We start from the raw sequence: 17,010 nt of genomic DNA, 5'->3' as shown, positions 1-17,010 counted from the left end.
ATTGGCGCTAATAAAGGAAGGGTTGGACAGTGCTCCTTCCCTCAAGCCAGTGAGAGTCACTAACTATGTGTTAGGTCTCCGAAAGGAGAATGACATAAATTATGACAGAAGCTTCTGATAACTTAAGCAGGTAAGGCTCTGGTTAAACATTGGCAAGACCAGAAGGCCAACATGGTTGAGTTTACTCAAGATCAGCTAGTTCAAGTAATGGTACCAACAATGCAGAGGGCCTTACAGGACAAATGGATTGGACTCTTCAAAGTTGTGGGCAAACTTGGTGAGGTCAATTATTTAGTGGACTTGGACAATCCCAAGGAGTCCCCTAGGGTCTTGCACACTAATCGCCTAAAGGCCAGGGACGTCATTGGGGGTTGAGGTCTCCCTTGCTATCCCTGTGGTCTCCCTTGCTACCCCTGTGGTCTCCCTTGCTACCCCTAAAATAAAACAGAAAAATAATAATTACTATTATTTTTTTTTAAATGGAAGCTCCAGGGCTGAAGCCAAAGCCATGTGGCTCTTTGTTTCTGCAGTGGCTTTCTTTCTTGTTCAGGCCTCTTAAAAAAAACAGGAGGTTCCACAAGTGTAACACTTTGAGCAGTGACCCTAAATAAGAAAGAATAGGTATAACAAATAGTCTTTCTGGAATTATATATAATAATTGCTAGATTCATTAAAGGTTTATTTTAGGCATACTTCAGGGGGTGAGTCATTGATTTAGTCTGATTTAGTCTGTTCTTAAACACCTCAAATTCACAATGCAGATAAAAACTATATGTATTATGGTTTTTGCAGGTTGCAGTTATAGCATGTTTTTTTTGCCGTTGGCTCTGTTACAAACATCTCAAGACATTCCATCCTGGTGTCCCCGGTCACTTGACAAAATCCTTGTGCCTAACAGTTTATGTACAGTGTAGAAATGTTTGACCATAGCACATAAAGTGGCCCTTGATTTCATTTTGCCACAATTAATGCTTTGTGCCTTGTGCCTATCTTTCCTATCTCCCTAGCATGCTGTCCAGGATGTTTGTTTGCATGTATGTATGTTTGTTAACATGTGCCCCAAGTACGGGATGCCATGTGAGTGCACTGCTTTCTCTGCGCTACTCTAAATTTTTTAATACCCAGTTTTGAACCCTCACAGTGGTATGCATTTTGCCATTTTCTGACGCCTGAAAAGTAGATCCGCACAGGCTTGGCATGTGGCCAACTTTGCACCCGACCTGCAGATGAACTGGCCTGCTGTTGAATCTCAGTTACCAGTTTATTGGTATCCACTACAGATTGTAATTTGGTTTCTGACTTTGAGAACATTCAGACATATAATTGCTCATTTTACTATAGCCGGTAAGATAGCTATAGCTGGTAAAATAGCTCAGTGGGTTGAGCACTCGCTGCTACAATATGGATGTGATCGGCAGGTTGCAGGTTCGAAATCCCGGCAAGGACAACTCAGCCTTTTATCCTTCTGAAGTCTATAAATGAGTACCAACACAGGTTGGGTGATATTGTATGTATATTTGTTCTACACAAAGCACTTAAGTGTAAGTGCTATATAATACCACATCATTATCATTTGGCCTTGGACACCTGCTTACATTCACAGTAATTTGGTAACATCGGCCTTTACACACTGATATTAAAGATACATATGGTGATTCATGCTTTTATGAAATGTACATCACATTACAGTGCTATTGTAACCACATTTATCGTAGTGTACTTAGGAACAATGCTATGTGATGCCACTTCCTGTTTTGTTAAGGGGTGAAAGGTTGTGTTCTATCACTTCCCGTGATGCCACTTTGGGGTGGGGTCAAATGACATCACTCCCTGTGATGTCATCAGAGGTCAAGGGTCGTTTGATGTCACTTCCGCTACCACTGGCATTTTGGTGAAATGACGTCCCTGCTAAAGGCATATGTATCCAGACCAGAACTGGGAACTTTGCTCTTAGCATCTGATCAAGAGGAGGAGGAGAGTGAACCTCTACCTGACCTTTTTAGGGGACAGCCTTTAGATGGAAATATAGAAGGAGTTAATCTCTCTTCTGATCTGACTCTGGAACAGCAGGAGGAGTGCAAAATTCTGTTAAATCCGTTTGAACTGAAACCAGGCTTGACCCCTTGGGGCCAGCATGGTATCCTCACTGGTGACTATCTCCCTGTCAAAGGCAGGGGTTACAGAAATACAGACCATATAAGAACCCACATAAAGGAAGAGGTCAATAAGATACTTTATCTTAGGGTAATAGAGCCATCTACAAGTCCGTGGACTAGTTCAGTTGTAATAGTACCAAAGGCAGGATCCAAGGAGTTGAGATTCTGTGTGGACTATAGAGCTCTTAATGCCGTCACCATGACTGATGCCCATCCTTTACCTAGGACAGATGAACTGGTGGACTAACTTGGTTCAGCCAAGTTTCTCAGTACATTTGACCTAACATCAGGCTATTGGCAAATAGCTCCGACAGGCCATGCCACGGAAAACCTGCATTTTCCACCCCAGGAGGCCTCTACCAGTTTAAGGCTATGCCTTTTGGACAAAAAAATGCACCTGATACATTCCAAAGGATGGTAAATCATGTTCTGAATGGGATGGGGGACATCTGCATGGCATACTTGGATGACATTGCAGTGTTCAGCCCCACTTGGGAAGAGCATCTTAACCACCTTGGATATGTATTGCAGACTCTTCAGAAGGCCCATCTGACCATAAAGGCAAGCAAATGTCAAATTGGTCAGAGCAAAGTAGTCTACCTACAGGCTGTACAAGACTGGGCCACACCTAATACTAGAACCCAAGTGAGAGCCTTTCTAGGTCTCACAGGTTACTATAGGAACTTCATTGAGAACTATGGTACCATACCATAGCTTCTCCCTTGAATGTGATCTCCTCACCCAAATTCCCCAAGAAGGTCAGGTGGAATGAGGAGTGAACCAAGGCATTTGAAGGACTTAAGAAAGCCCTTTGTCAAATTCCAGTCTTGAGAGCTCCTGAATACAACCAATTCTTTATTGTACAAACTGATGCTTCAAATACAGGACCAGGTGCAGTTCTGAGTCAGCTGGATGAGAAAGGCAGGGAACACCCTATCTGCTTTGTCAGTAGGAAACTGAAGGACCGTGAAACAAGGTGGGCAACAAATGAACGTGAATGTTTTGCCATTGTGTGGTCTTTGAAGAAGTTTAGACCATACTTGTATGGATCTACTTTTGTAATTCAAACAGACCACCAACCCTTGAGATGGTTAATGCAGATGAAGGGGGAGAATCCTAAATTATTACGGTGGTCAATCAGCCTTCAGGGGCCTGATTTCACCATAGAACACAGGTCCGGGTGTAAACACCAACATGCTGATGATCTCTCCAGAAAGTATGACCGACTGGAGTAAGGAGATTCATCCAGGAGTGGATTAAATCCTCCTGTCCTGTAGTCTGGGGGGAAGAGCGTTAGGAAGAATTCTCAGAAATGTGCTAATTCCCTTCTACCTTAGACACCCCCAGCACTTGTGCTGGACTTTAGGACTTTTCATTTCTAACCTGGAGAGAGTGAGACCTTTTTCCCACTCTCTCATGTATTTTTTTCATTGATTTGAACACTGTTTCTTTTGACTTTGGGGTCTGACAAACTTCATAGGCATCATCTTTTTACATTGTGTCGCACAGCACCTTCAGTGCAGTGACACAAGAAAGTCTTGCAGATTTCCCAAAGGTTTAAATACCTTCTCTTGGTTCAACTACTGTTTCCAAGAGCAGTGAAATCAAATTGACTTTACTTACATTGCAACTTTCTAGACCCAGCACACACTTTCTTACAAGAGGGTGCTGGATGTGTTACTTAGTATCCCCTTTGTCTAGTTTATCATGTAACATTTTGATGTTACCCTTACTACAATTAATGGCTGGTGGTAGTGGTTTACTTTATCCTACCATTGTGTGTTTCTACCACGGGCTGCAATTGCAGCTGCAGTAAAGCACCCATAGGTGCCCATTTTGTCAAAATGGCCCTGGTCTTCTTTTTCTGCATTTCTTGTTGGAAAGGTCCTTCTTGAGATTTACTCTGCGTGCCAAACCAGGTTTGGTCCCTCTGTTCTCTTTGTCTTTCGTGGGTTTTACTGCTGAAGCCCGCCTCTGGCTCCAGCGTGTCTGGCAGGGCGGGAAGTGAGGGAGGTGCCCGAAACTCCCTGTGCTTAATCCCCTTTGTTACAGGAATGCCCCCAAAAGATGATTGGCCGACTGGCTGTCCTTTGAGGACAGCCACCCTGCTGTGTGAGTGTTAGGAAACGGGGTGCTGATTCTAATAAGGCTCCGCGTTCACAGTTCCCACATCGCAATGGTACTGTTTGTACCAAGTCATTCCATGCTACTTCTTCTCGACAACGCTCTGTGCAATTAACTCAGCGAGTGCTTGTTACCGCCCGAACCCGTTTCACAGAGCGTGTTCGGTTGCCCTGGAAACGGGGCCGGCCCCCGTCCCGTTGTGGTCACGTGCAACGTGGGATACGGTCACGTGACGCCCGACTCATAAGCATTTACAGGAAGAAGCTTGGCGCTTCTAGTTGATTCGCATTACTTCTTGTGTTAAGTGTTTCATGCTACGTCCTCTCGGGTTCCTGATTCTTGCTTTGCTATACGGATTGCCTCTGTCTTTTCCCTTCTGCTTATTTTGCCCGCACATTGGGCCTGATCACGACTTTGGCGGTAACCCTTAAATCCGGCGGTAGCGCTAATACCGCCGGATTTAAGGGTCCGCCAAATCAGGACTTCGGCGGATTTCGCCCCAGCTCTTAGCTGGGGGGGAAATCCGCCGAAAATTTGCGCTATTACCGCCGGCGGGAAATCCGCCGGCAGTAAGAGTGCAAATTTTCCCCATTGAGCCCAATGGGGAATGGGGCATTCCCGAATGGGCTCAATGGGAAATGGGGAATTACTTTACCGCCGAACTCGTGATCCACCGCTATTAGCGCCGGAGAGTTCAGCGGTAGGGCTATTACCGGTAACGCCCAAGTCGTGATCAGGCCCATTGTCTGACTACGAGCTATGTTCTGTTTGGATTGCTGGAATTACGCTTGTCTGCTTTTTGGAATCGCCCATCAGTTGCCGAACCAGCGTGCCTCACTGATCTTCTTTGAAATTAAGTTTGTCTGCTTTTTGGAATCGCCCATCAGTTGCCAAACCCAGCCTGCTTCACAGATCTTCTTTGGAATTTCGTTTTACGTTGCTTCCGGCTACCTTTTCATGAACTGCCTCGAGGTCTGTTTGAATTGACTCTGTTCAGGAATTTGCATTCTACATTATCACATTGGCTATAAAACAAACTGTGTGTACTGTGTTATTGCCACGTTAATCTGATGGCCAGTAAAACACCTGCTCGTATCAGTTCCCAGAGACATTTTTCTACATTTCTGGACCACTTATCTGGTGTTTTCCAACAATTACTGCAAGGATACAAGAATAACTCTTCCACCCTCTGGTCTGGGGACTCCTCCATTTAGGCGTCCTCGTGCCGTCGGGTCTGGTGGCCTCCTGGGACTAGAGACTCGCCACTTTATTAGCATAAGGCGTTGTCGTGCCGTCGGGTTTGGTGGCTCTTTGTGGACTAGAGACTGGCCATTTTAGGGCTTAGGCGTCCGCGTGCGGTCGGTTTGAGCCTCAACATTTCCCTGAACAGAGAAGATTCCTTGCATCCATTCACTGTAGTAAGCATTGGGTTTCTGTTTGGTTTCATAGTCTTTTGTTATTCCGATTCTTCTGGTTTCTTATGACTCTTATTTGCTGTTTCAGGGGAAGGTCTTTTCTGTTTTTACCTATACCTTTTTGAGCTACAATCCTGTTAATAGTACAGGTCAGTCCTTCTTGTTCTATATACAATCATTGTTTTGTTCTGGTGCAGCTAGTTGGTGACCTGTGAAATTCGTCCCGTAGGTACCACGTTGTCCAGAGTATTGTTGGAATTCGTCACCACACGAGCCAAGACGTCCGCTGATCTCCTTCTTCTGGTCAATTTCCTTCTTGGTGTGTTTGGTTTTCACCTATACCCAAGAGGAACATTGCCTTGAGGAATTATATGGCTACACAACGGAGTCAAGGCCACTAGAATCCTAACAGTGAGTGACAGCTAGGCTGCGGATGAATGGAAGAAACCTGCATAAATAGCGAGGCTTTTGGCTTGGAAGGCAGAGTCGACCACTGGACGAAGGAATCCAAAGAATAACTTTGAAGAGACGCTTGCTGCAACTCCTGGACCGTTGGTTTGCCCAGTGAAGCCCTGCTGCATTGCTGAAGCTCTGAATTTGCCTCGACTAGAGAAACCCTGCAACGGATTACTTCTCCCCTTGGGTTGGTGGGACCAATCAAACCCAAAGCGAACTCGCCTGGACATCCTCTCAGAGCTGGCTGTACTTCCATTTCTGTTGCAGCAATCAATTGCCAGGGAGAGGAACACCAGATTGAGTGCATCATTTTTAAGTTGGCTCCGAGCTCTGGGAAGATCCTCTGGACCCCCATGAAGCAGGACTGACCAAGCCTGAGCCACCTCAACAGTGTGCTGGACCACAGATGCGAGGAAAGTCCATAAAGGTATCCAAGAACCGTGGTGCTAGTTTTTGTGAGAGCTGCGAGAGCTGCGAGAAGCTGAAACCGCAAAGTGCCACTGATCTGAATTTTTCCCATTGCTGCCGCTGACATTCAATTCATAGTGCGGGAGTCTCCAGACGTCCTCCCTATTGTCCCCATGACTGAGGCTCAGGAACACAGGATCTGCAGACCTACAACTGGAACAGAAGCCAGCTGGAAGCAAATTCTTCAAACCAAAGGTACTGTAAAACTAAGGAGTTGCTTACCTCTTGTTGTGTAGCCTTGCTAGCTCTTAGTTGAGACTGGTCTTGGTTGCTTTCGCAGAGTTGCTGGCAGCTTTGCCCCTCACAAGCCTCCCAGCTTGGGGCCCTACAGTGATTTCATTTTCTACAAAGATTTCTATAACATTGTGCTAAACTTTTTACCTACCTGCAAGAAGTGCTTCAGCTCACCTAGACTTTTGCTCAATTGACTTTGGCTGTCCTGGCTCCCTGAAAAACTCTTCTTACCTCTGACTTTGTGCTTGCTTTAACTACCCCTCAACAAAAGCCACCCATTAGATAACTTGTGTAGCTGGGAAAGGGTTAATTTACTTTGCATTGGAGGGTACAAAAAGTACTTACCTGCTGAAGAATATTTGTTAACCATTGTTTTATTCCCTCATCTTTTCCTTTTGACACTAATCTCAGTATTGCTCTAAAAGTGCCAGTGATATATCAATGTCCACGGTGTAGGAAGTGTCTGTGTGCCATCCAAAATGGGTATCTACTGATTTATTGAAACTAAAGAAGGCTTATTCAACTGACCGTTAAATTAATGAATAGTTTAATCAAGAAACCCTAAGAGTGTTTATTTGGATACTTGTCCCTGTGAATCTCTGTGTAATAACCCTACAGCTCACATTGACCCCTCTTTAGATAAGCCTGGCTGTTCAGTCTCTCTACCAACTTGTGTAGTACAAGCTTATACCAAAGGTTGGGTTAACTATTGCCAAGAGGACAAGGCTGGTGCAGTCTCTCACAGGGCACTGCATGCAATCTTTCCTAACATCCCCCAACCCACGCTTTTCGGTATCCTGATGCTGTGAGCTGGGGGTGGTGTGCTTGTGGGTGTGTTAGACAACCAAAGGGCACTGTGGTGCAGGGTTCTCTGTCTTCCTGCTGTGCTGCAGGACACAAAGGCACATCCCAACCACACGTCTGCACTGTGCAGTGCCCACGTGGGTGAGGCGTGCTCCACTTCCTTTTCATTTAACCTGGTATTCAGATGCCTGGCCAGCCAGCGATGATGGCCTGGGTCAGAGGTGGAAGAATCTGCAGGATCCAGACGGAGAACCCCTTCCAGCCAAGGGTGCTAGGATGCCGGGTCACTCAATGGGGGACACCTGGAAGCATGCTGTAACCCACTAGAATCATACAAAGGCTGCCAGCTATGTGTGGAGCCACACTGCTTGCCGTGCGAGTAGAGTTGCACTAGGAAACAAGGTGTTTTGGGCTACATTAGACCAGAGTAACTTAGGGTTTCCAATGCCGCAATTAGTATTGGGTAAACTAGGCAGGGGAAATGAAAACTACTCGTACCAGAGAGATAGGATGGAGTTTTAGGTCAAACAGGCCATGTTGGCCTGCAGTTGACACCCAGGCTTGTCTGGGCCAGCAGGGTGACAGCAGGCTAGGTGGTAGCACCAAATGTCTTAAAAGGAGCTCTGGGTGTGTGCCCCATACCATCAAGAGGGCACAAAGCCGTCTGGGGAAGGCCCATGCGTTTTGACAACAGTTTAAATAAGAGAACTGGAAGAAGTGCATGGTGAGTGCCTGGTCAGTGCAGCCATTAGAATAGGGTGATGAACACCTGAGCTGGAGGGTTGTGATACCAGTAATGGCCCACAAGCTCAGGGTTGATGGCCTTGACATCTGGGCGCTAAGGTACAAGCATTGAGGGATTCAACAGCCATCTAATGATCGGTACCTCCCAGGCCAACATTAAAACTTTGCAGATAATACAAAATAATGCAGCACGCGCTGTAATGGGCCTTAAGCGCAACGTGCACGTCTCTGATGCCAGGCGCAGCCTTCATTGGCTTCCAGTGAAACAGCGCTTACACCACAAAGGCCTTACTACTGTGTTTAAATGCCTTCATGGTCAAGCTCCATCTTACCTCGCTACTAGGATTAAAAAGAATCCTGTCACCCGTTCCTTGCGCTCAAGTAGCAATACCGTCTTGGTTCAGCCCCCATCTATCCTGAAAAGATTTGGGGGTATTAGCTTTGACTCTTGGGCCCGGCTCTCTGGAATGTACTCCCTAAATACCTTACTAATAGTGAGTCTCTGCCTATCTTCAAAAAGCAATTGAAGACCTTCCTGTTTGACAAAGAATAGGTCTCTTCTGTCTCTTTAGCATAGCTCTCTCGGTATTGAAATCACTTTTCCGCTATTTTTCCTCATTCTGCTGGTCTTTGTGAGGTTTGGGTTCACCAAGTCTCCATGTCTCTTTGTTTTCCCTGTCTGACATTGTTTTTTGTTGTCTGTCTCCTTCTTCCTTTTGTGTGCGCCCTGAGGCCTATGGGTTAGTGGCGCAGTACAAGAATACAGATAGATAGATAGATAGATAGATAGATAGATAGATAGATAGATAGATAGATAGATAGATAGATAGATAGACCCAAAAACAAAAACACTACATTTCAGATGGCTACCGTGGAAATGGAGGCTGGACTTCATTTCCATGGTTGCAGAGAACAGATTAAAGTGATCTGATGGGGCATAGGGAGGCGGGAAAGGTGGCAATGCAGGTGACCATGTATATTTTGTTTATTTTTACATGTGATTAGTGGGGCTACGGGAGGCTGGGATAGTAGAGAGATGTAAGAACAACGTGAAATAAAAGCAGAAAAGGGTACTGTTGGGGTAAAGCTATGGGCAGACACGGGTTGGATATAAGGCAGCAGAAACCACACAAGCCTAAGCCTAAAGGATACAATAGCCACACTCCTCTGCTTGATCTTGCTTTCTTCAGAAATATTCTACCCAACCCAACTTCTTTCTAACCAGAAACTGTGGCAGTGGTGGCTGGTCCACAATTGGCTGTAGACTCACTGCGCATGCCAATTGGGCCATGTGTAGTATGTCGCAAAGCTTGCCAACCACAGATGGTGCTGGCAGGCAGATTCCCTTGCAGAAGCAGGGTTGTGGTGCACAATTCAGCAGATAGAAAGCCTTTAGGACCCCACCGTTTCGCAGTTCTAGGAATGTGTGGTGTCCAGGCCTGTCTGGGACTGTGGTGCTGGCACTCACGAGTCCAGCTTTGATGCACAGATTGAGGCAGGTCATAAACAGAAGGGTGATAGATACCTCTTTTTCTGCACCCCGTTTACTGCACATTCCACCTGGAGTCTATGAGGTGAGGCCACAAGAGGAAACAACTGCTTCTAAGGAAATGGACTGACATTATTCCAAGAGTAAGCAAACAAATATTTTCTGTGCGCTGTTTTTTTTTTCACACACACACGCTACTTGGCATGATGGGTGAGATGGGATACAGGACTCCAGGGTATCCCCACCACCCACCACGCAGCAGGTGGTGTGTATGTGTGTGGTTCAATGTCATAAAACTGCCCTCTGGAGGCCACTCCTTCAAACGATCAGCCTTTTAGACTGTTCCAGAACATCCTTCAAAGCGTGGGATTATTTTCCCCCTGAAACTCCCCCCCCCCACCTTTGCCACTGCTTGCTCAACCCAACTGCACTCCCCACCCGCCACGTTTGATGAAAACATTTCCCATACCTTGGTCCCCCCCACACTTACCAGCTCCCGCGCAGGTGATATTTAGCGCCCACACCCCGCCTTGGCGCTGTTCCCCTCCCTTCCCTTTCCCCCACTCCCTGCAGCGAAAACACAGACACTCTGACCTGATCCTCTTCGGCTTCCCTCTTCCATGCGTCCGAATGCTTCCTGTCAGCAATCAACCATTCAGCCGACGTTTCTTGGGTGGTCTTTTATGCTGTCTAAAGACTGAATACCCTGTGTGTTGGGGGAAAGAAGCGACAACATGGAAAACAGCACGATCGAGTATCTGCGGTAACTGCTAAGGTACTGATTGCCGTTGACACTTGCACAACAATTTCCATGTGGTAATGTGGCCCAAGGAAGGATTTATTGTTTAATGGGGCAACACGGGTATGCCATTTTTGAAACTGCATCACCATTTCTGGGTTAATGAGACTGGCAGCACAATGCCATGGGTGCAATGTAGCCAACAGGTGTTGTTTAAGACAGTGAGACTGTTTTATGAGTGTCTATAGTCTTCAACTCAATAGTATACAAAGAATGTGTTCATTTTCAACACCATAGAAAAACCCTAAGATCCACTACAAGGGGACTGCTGGTTGTATATAAATTTAACCAGCCCCCTTTATGTTGTAGATCTTTGTCAGGACTTGGAATCGAAATGTGGCATGGTCTGCACCAAGACCACAACATGTTCCAAGTGAAAAACCTTCACAATCAACTAGCAAACTCAACTATAGCCCTACACGAATGCCTGCACAAACGTGCAAATATCTGCTAGCCTCAGGTCCCAACGAATGCAGGCATGTTCCCCAGAAGGCTCACGGTACAGCTACTAAGAATGTTCAAGGGCTGAATCAGAAAGTTGGGATTTCCCACACAGAGTTGGGTAACAGCATCTTGAACTCTTGTCAGGTTTACCTGCCTCCACTCTTGCTCTTCAAAAACACTGTAACGCCCTTGTAGATCGCCATCTTGGATGTGGCTACGTTTGGCCTAGAACGTCTTCCACAGACCGTAGCCGCCGGGAGGTTTGAGCATGTGACTCGTCTGTTAAAACAGCGCCAATGGCTTCCCCTGGAACGGCCCATCTTGTTCAAGCACATGTATGTCTTTAACTACTGCCCCATACGTTCATCAGGGCTGTCCCTCGAGTCCTGTCTGAAAAGTGCATGTTTAAATGGGGAGACGGAGGGTGGGAATTTCAAAACAGAGAGGTGCGTTGCTTAGAGGACCCCAGGTGTTGGAAGTATGCAATTAGAAACAAAGACCTCTTTTCTTATTCTGTGGCCCTCGGAAGTGCTACTAAATACAAGCGTTTTAAGAAACAACTAAGGGGTTGGTTCCACTTTCAGCTTTTCGTGTGGTTTGTTGGATTGGTGTTCTGCCAGGCATTACCAGGGCTTGTGAAAGCTTTATTACATTGGGGCTCTTTATGCACGAGACTGCTGGCAGTTTGAATGTTGTATTCTAGCTTTTGCTTCATGCTCTTATCTTTTGCAGCACTCTGTTGCATATTAATGCTTTGTTTGCACTTCTGAAAAACCATAAATATCATTTAAATGTGAGAGTTGCAAGGACATGCAAATATACATATATAAGATCAGGAGAACTGGAGAGAGAGCCAATACACGATTAAGATGGTGCCATACCTTAAGTTTTCAAAAAAGCAGGAAAAGGCTTTCATGAGTGAAGTCATGAAGTTGTTCACACAAAGGACGGTCCAGAAGAAGTAGTGGGCGCAAAAACCATAACAGAGTCAACAACAAATGACTTTGAAAGACTTAGAGGACCAAAAGTAGTTATGGAATCAAAGGCCAAGCAGGAGGTTCAAGGGGACCAATGGTATTGCAGTAGGCAGTGCAGGAGACATAGGGCTGCTATTTGCCCTCCATTTAAAGCGTCAAAATCATGACAATAGCCTTTGCGCCCCACAGTTTGCCTGTTCAAATCGAGTATGTGTCCACACAGTCATATAAAGAAATATTTATTTAGCAGAAAAAAGGACAAACACTGACATGTAACACTGACATACAACACTGATAGGAAGTCTTCTTTCCAGCCCTCTCATGTGTCATTATAAGCGATGATATTGGGAGCCGGCTCTTAAGGATGTGTCGCCTCTGGGATATTTCTTTCACCTTCTCTCAGAAGTCACTTTACGTAAAGAGAATGATAGGTTCCTTGGCGGTTTGCCAAAACCTGTCTGCAGATATTGCTTTCTTGTTACAACTCATTTGCCATTGTGTACAATGTGATTGCCAGGGACGGGTACGCTCGTCCTTTTTGCATAGACTTGCATAATAGCCTGGCAGTTAAGGGGTTAAAAAACACTATATACAAAACAATGTTTACTGTCCATTCTTTTAAGTTCCTGTCACCAATCCGATGTCTTGACTAAGTGCATAGATCTCGAAATGAAATATCTTAATATATGAAGTCTTCAAGCTTTCCCTGCAAATACAAGAAATAAATGTCATTGAACATATTTGCTAAATTATTCAATTGTGGGAAAGTATCACAATCCGAGAAGATCAGTTTCCTGAAACGCAGCCTTGCAAATGTGCCTGTTTCCAGTTAAAAACATGGCAGCTGAGGTCTTGAGCCTTGGGACTGCTGGATCACAGGTGATTTCAATCACTAGTTCAGGAGCCTTCCCCAAACTTTTTTCTGTAGACACAAAAGTAACATGCGATTTGCAGGTATCTTTCGTACCATTTGGCGACTATGTAAAAATCTGAAAGACTGTTCCCCTCTATGTACTATTATAACAGGGCTTCCATACTCGGATGCATCCCTGGTAGCAATATGCCCATTGCAGTGGCCTCTACAGTGTGCAGCGTCTGCTTCTGCTGCTGAGATGGGAGAAAATGAAGATGGCACAAAATGGCCGACTTCTCGAGGGGCCCTTTCACGATCCCTGCCTGCTTATGGTGATGTCCCGGGGTTGTGAAGTACGTAGGGGATGTTGGTCCTGTCAACAAAACTTCATAAAAGAAGTCTATAGAGGAAGTAAACGTATCAAATATAGGCGCGAGATTGAGTAAAATGCCGGCGTTCACTGATTCTCACTCAGCGGCTTCTTCTGCATTGCTAAAGTGCAGTGAACTCCAAGTGCTAATCCATATGTATGCGTTGGGTTTTCCGCAGGACGTTCTGAAATTAATCTTAAAGTATGCACTATCATAAAAAGATATCTGAATAGCCACACATTTAAGGAGGAGTCAAGCTGACAGACATAAAGCAATCCAGAGATCTTAAGTTTCCATATGTGACAGGTGTGAGGATCTGAGTCAATCCTGACACATTCCTTTGGATTCTGGTATTTGTCGAATGGACTCCCCATTCCGAATGCAGGATACTGTGCAGTAAAATTCGACAACGAAGGAGGTCTCCTCACATCTGAAGTGGGACAATTGAGGGGTCTGTAGCTATTACAGGCATTGAAGCCATTCCTGTGGAGAGGGCTGCAGTATAGATCGCGCAGAAAATGTGTGGAGCAGTGAAGCTCAGCCGAGATTTCACAGTCACCTGCTTGCTTCAATCTACATTTCTCTGGGTTTGCAGCAGGTGTGCAGCCCACCTGCCTCAGCCATGCAACGAACTAGGATCCCGCTGGGAAATTGCTAGATTGCCCTTCAGATATATTTCCTTTTTAAACGCGCTTGGTAGTATGAGACAGACATTGTTCCTGGCATGAATCTAACTACACACTTGCTTCAAATGTCGATCTAGCAATCCAATGCATTTATATTTCAACAGGTAGTTTGAGTTGGGTAAATATTATTTATTTTACACTCAATACCTATTTTTTAATCATTTAATGTCTTCATGATTGATACTATTCAAATACATCATATTTTTCTAATATAAAAAAATACAAAAAACACACACACAGCACATTGCTACAAAAATGAATTAAAATATAACCCAGAGAATAAATCCGAAGGATTAATTCACAAAGCTATCAGGTTTGCTTCTAGCCTATAGTGCAAATTTGAAATTTTGAAAAGTGCAAAACAGACATTTTATATAAAACTTTAAACATATACACATTCTCTGTTATCACAGTGGGCCATCTAATCACCCTGCATTCACAAAGTATGGTACGGATTTTCTTCCCATACCACCCCTTTTCTGGCATCTATTGAAAAATGCCTATATAAATACTCTCATATATTGATGTCTACTAGCAAACTTGTATACTCTTTACTGTGTTACATACAGTCTGTGTTACTTTCACTCTACTAAATAGACGTTTCGCCGGTACTTCTATTCCACTACCTTCATCAGGACCCTGTATTGAAATAACAAGTTGGACATTGTTTTACTAAAGTCAACTATTGCTACAACACTGCCCTATTCTTAATGGTGCCTAAATCATGAACCTTATGTGCCCACCCTTCTTTTAGATCGCCTAGTCACTGTGATTACAGGCAGTTATATGTCTAAAGTTTTATATTAGATGTCTGCTTTTCACTTTTCAAAATTTCAAATTTGCACTATGGGCTAGAAGTAAACCTGATAGCTTTGTGAATCAATCCTTCGGATTTATTCTCAGAGTTAGCTTTTAATACATTTTTGTAGCAATGTGGTGCGTGTGTGTGTTTTTGTGTCTGTTGTACATCAGAAGAAATGTAATGTTTTTGAATAGCATCAATTATGAAGAAATGAAATGATTGAAAAATAGGTATTGAAGGTAACATACATAATATATTCCTAACTCAAACTGCCTGTTGAAATATAAAAGCAAGATTTGAAGGAAGTTTGTTTGTTTGTTTGTTTGTTTATTTTATTTGTATGGCGCTCCAAACCCGGAGGTAGAAGGGCGCTTAAGAATATGGTTACAGTGTGCATACTTCGTACAGGTTTATAATATATACATATATATACAGTGGTTAATAAACAGAACATATGCAGTGCGTACAATATACAATTTTCAGAATAAATACAGTGTCTAAACCAGTATCCGCACGGGTCTAGAATTAGTGGTGTTATTCTTTGTTTAGCAGCCATCTGATGACCTGCTTCCTAAAGATCTGGAAGGATTCGACAGTTTTGATGTTAAGCGGTAGGGAGTTCCAGAGTTGGGGGGCCAGCACTGTGAAGCTTACCCCTCCCGCTCTTTTTAGGTGGAACCTGGGCACTAGTAGGCAAAGAGTGTTGGAGGATCTGGTGAGTCTGGTGGCAGGTTTCAGGGTGAGTTTATTAGCTAGATAAGGTGGTGCTAGGTGATTGAGGGCTTTGTACGTGAGGCAGAAGATTTTTAGATCAATTTTTTGGCGTATGGAAAGCCATTTGCAGGCTTTCCTAGTGGCAGAGATATGCTCTTGTCTGGGAATGTTGAGGGCTGCGCGTAAGGCGTTATTTTGTATTACCTGCAATTTATTGAGTACGGATTGATTAGCGCCTAGGTACAGGCTGTTACAGTAATCCAGTTTGGATTGTATTAGGGCCCTGGCAAGGGTGAGGCAGTTGTTGGGTGATTGGAAGGGTCTGCTGGCCCTAATGAGCTTGCCAGTATAGGCAGCGGCTGAGGCGATCATATTGGTGTGTTTGCTGAGGTTGGAGTTGGCATCTAGATAGAAACCCAAAGTTTTTACGCTTTTGGCTATGGGAATGGGATGACCATCGATGGTGATGTTATTATAGCAAGGGTCAAGTTTAGTTAGAGTGTTGGGGGAGCCGACAATTAGGAGCTCTGTTTTCTCATCATTCAGGCAGAGACCATGGGAGGCCATCCATGCCTGAATGATGGAGAATATTTTGTTGATCCGGGCGGAGTCTTCTTGGTAATTACCAGAGATAGTGAGGAGTATCTGGGTGTCATCTGCGTAGTTAGTGTAGGTGACACCCAGATGATCCAGTTGGTCAAATAGAGGCTTTGTAAATATGTTATACAAAGTGGGGGATACACAGGAACCTTGTGGGACCCCGAATGTGATGGGGGTGGGGTCTGCTGCAGCTGTGGTGGAAAAGACTCGTATGGTTCTGTTAGCCAGGAAGGATTGCATCCATGTGATGGCAGGGGAGGAGAAGTGGGCTGCGGTGGCAAGGTGATTACAGAGGACCTCATGGCTGACCAGGTCAAAGGCCGCTGAGAGGTCTAGGAGGAGTAGGATAGCGGCATTGCCTTTGTCTTTAATTTCATCAATCTGGCTTTTGAGATCAACAAGGGCGGTTTCAGTTCCGTGTTGAGGTCTGAAGCCAGATTGACGTATTCCTAGCAGTTGGTTGGATTCTAGGTATTCCTGAATTTGGATGTAGGCGACTCTGTCCAGGATTTTCAGTAGGAAGGGGACTGTGGTGATGGGCCTGTAGTTTGTGGGTGTGGCCGGTCGAGGGATTGTTTTTTCAGGAGGGGGAGAACCCATGATTGTTTTAAGTTGCTGGGGATGGAGCTACTGGTGAAGGATAGGTTGATGAGTTTGGTGATGAAGGGGGAGAGCTCTCTGGCTGCATCTTTTATGATTTGAGCCGGGCAGCTGTCTCCTTTACAGTTAGAGGGTTTCAGGGATGTGATGATTTTTTGAACTTCCGGTATGGTGACTTTTTTGAACGAGAAGCCTGCGCTAGTGTAGTTAGGAGTGGGTAGGCTAAGGTTGGTGACATTGTTGTTGAGTTGTTGCCGTTTGTTTTCGATTTTAG

This window comes from Ambystoma mexicanum, chromosome 1p, assembly GCF_040938575.1.
Source record: "Ambystoma mexicanum isolate Mex_15411 chromosome 1p, UKY_AmexF1_1, whole genome shotgun sequence".
In the NCBI taxonomy this organism is placed as follows: Eukaryota; Metazoa; Chordata; class Amphibia; order Caudata; family Ambystomatidae; genus Ambystoma; species Ambystoma mexicanum.
The sequence above is the reverse complement of the archived record's forward strand: the minus strand, read 5'-3'. Positions refer to the sequence as shown.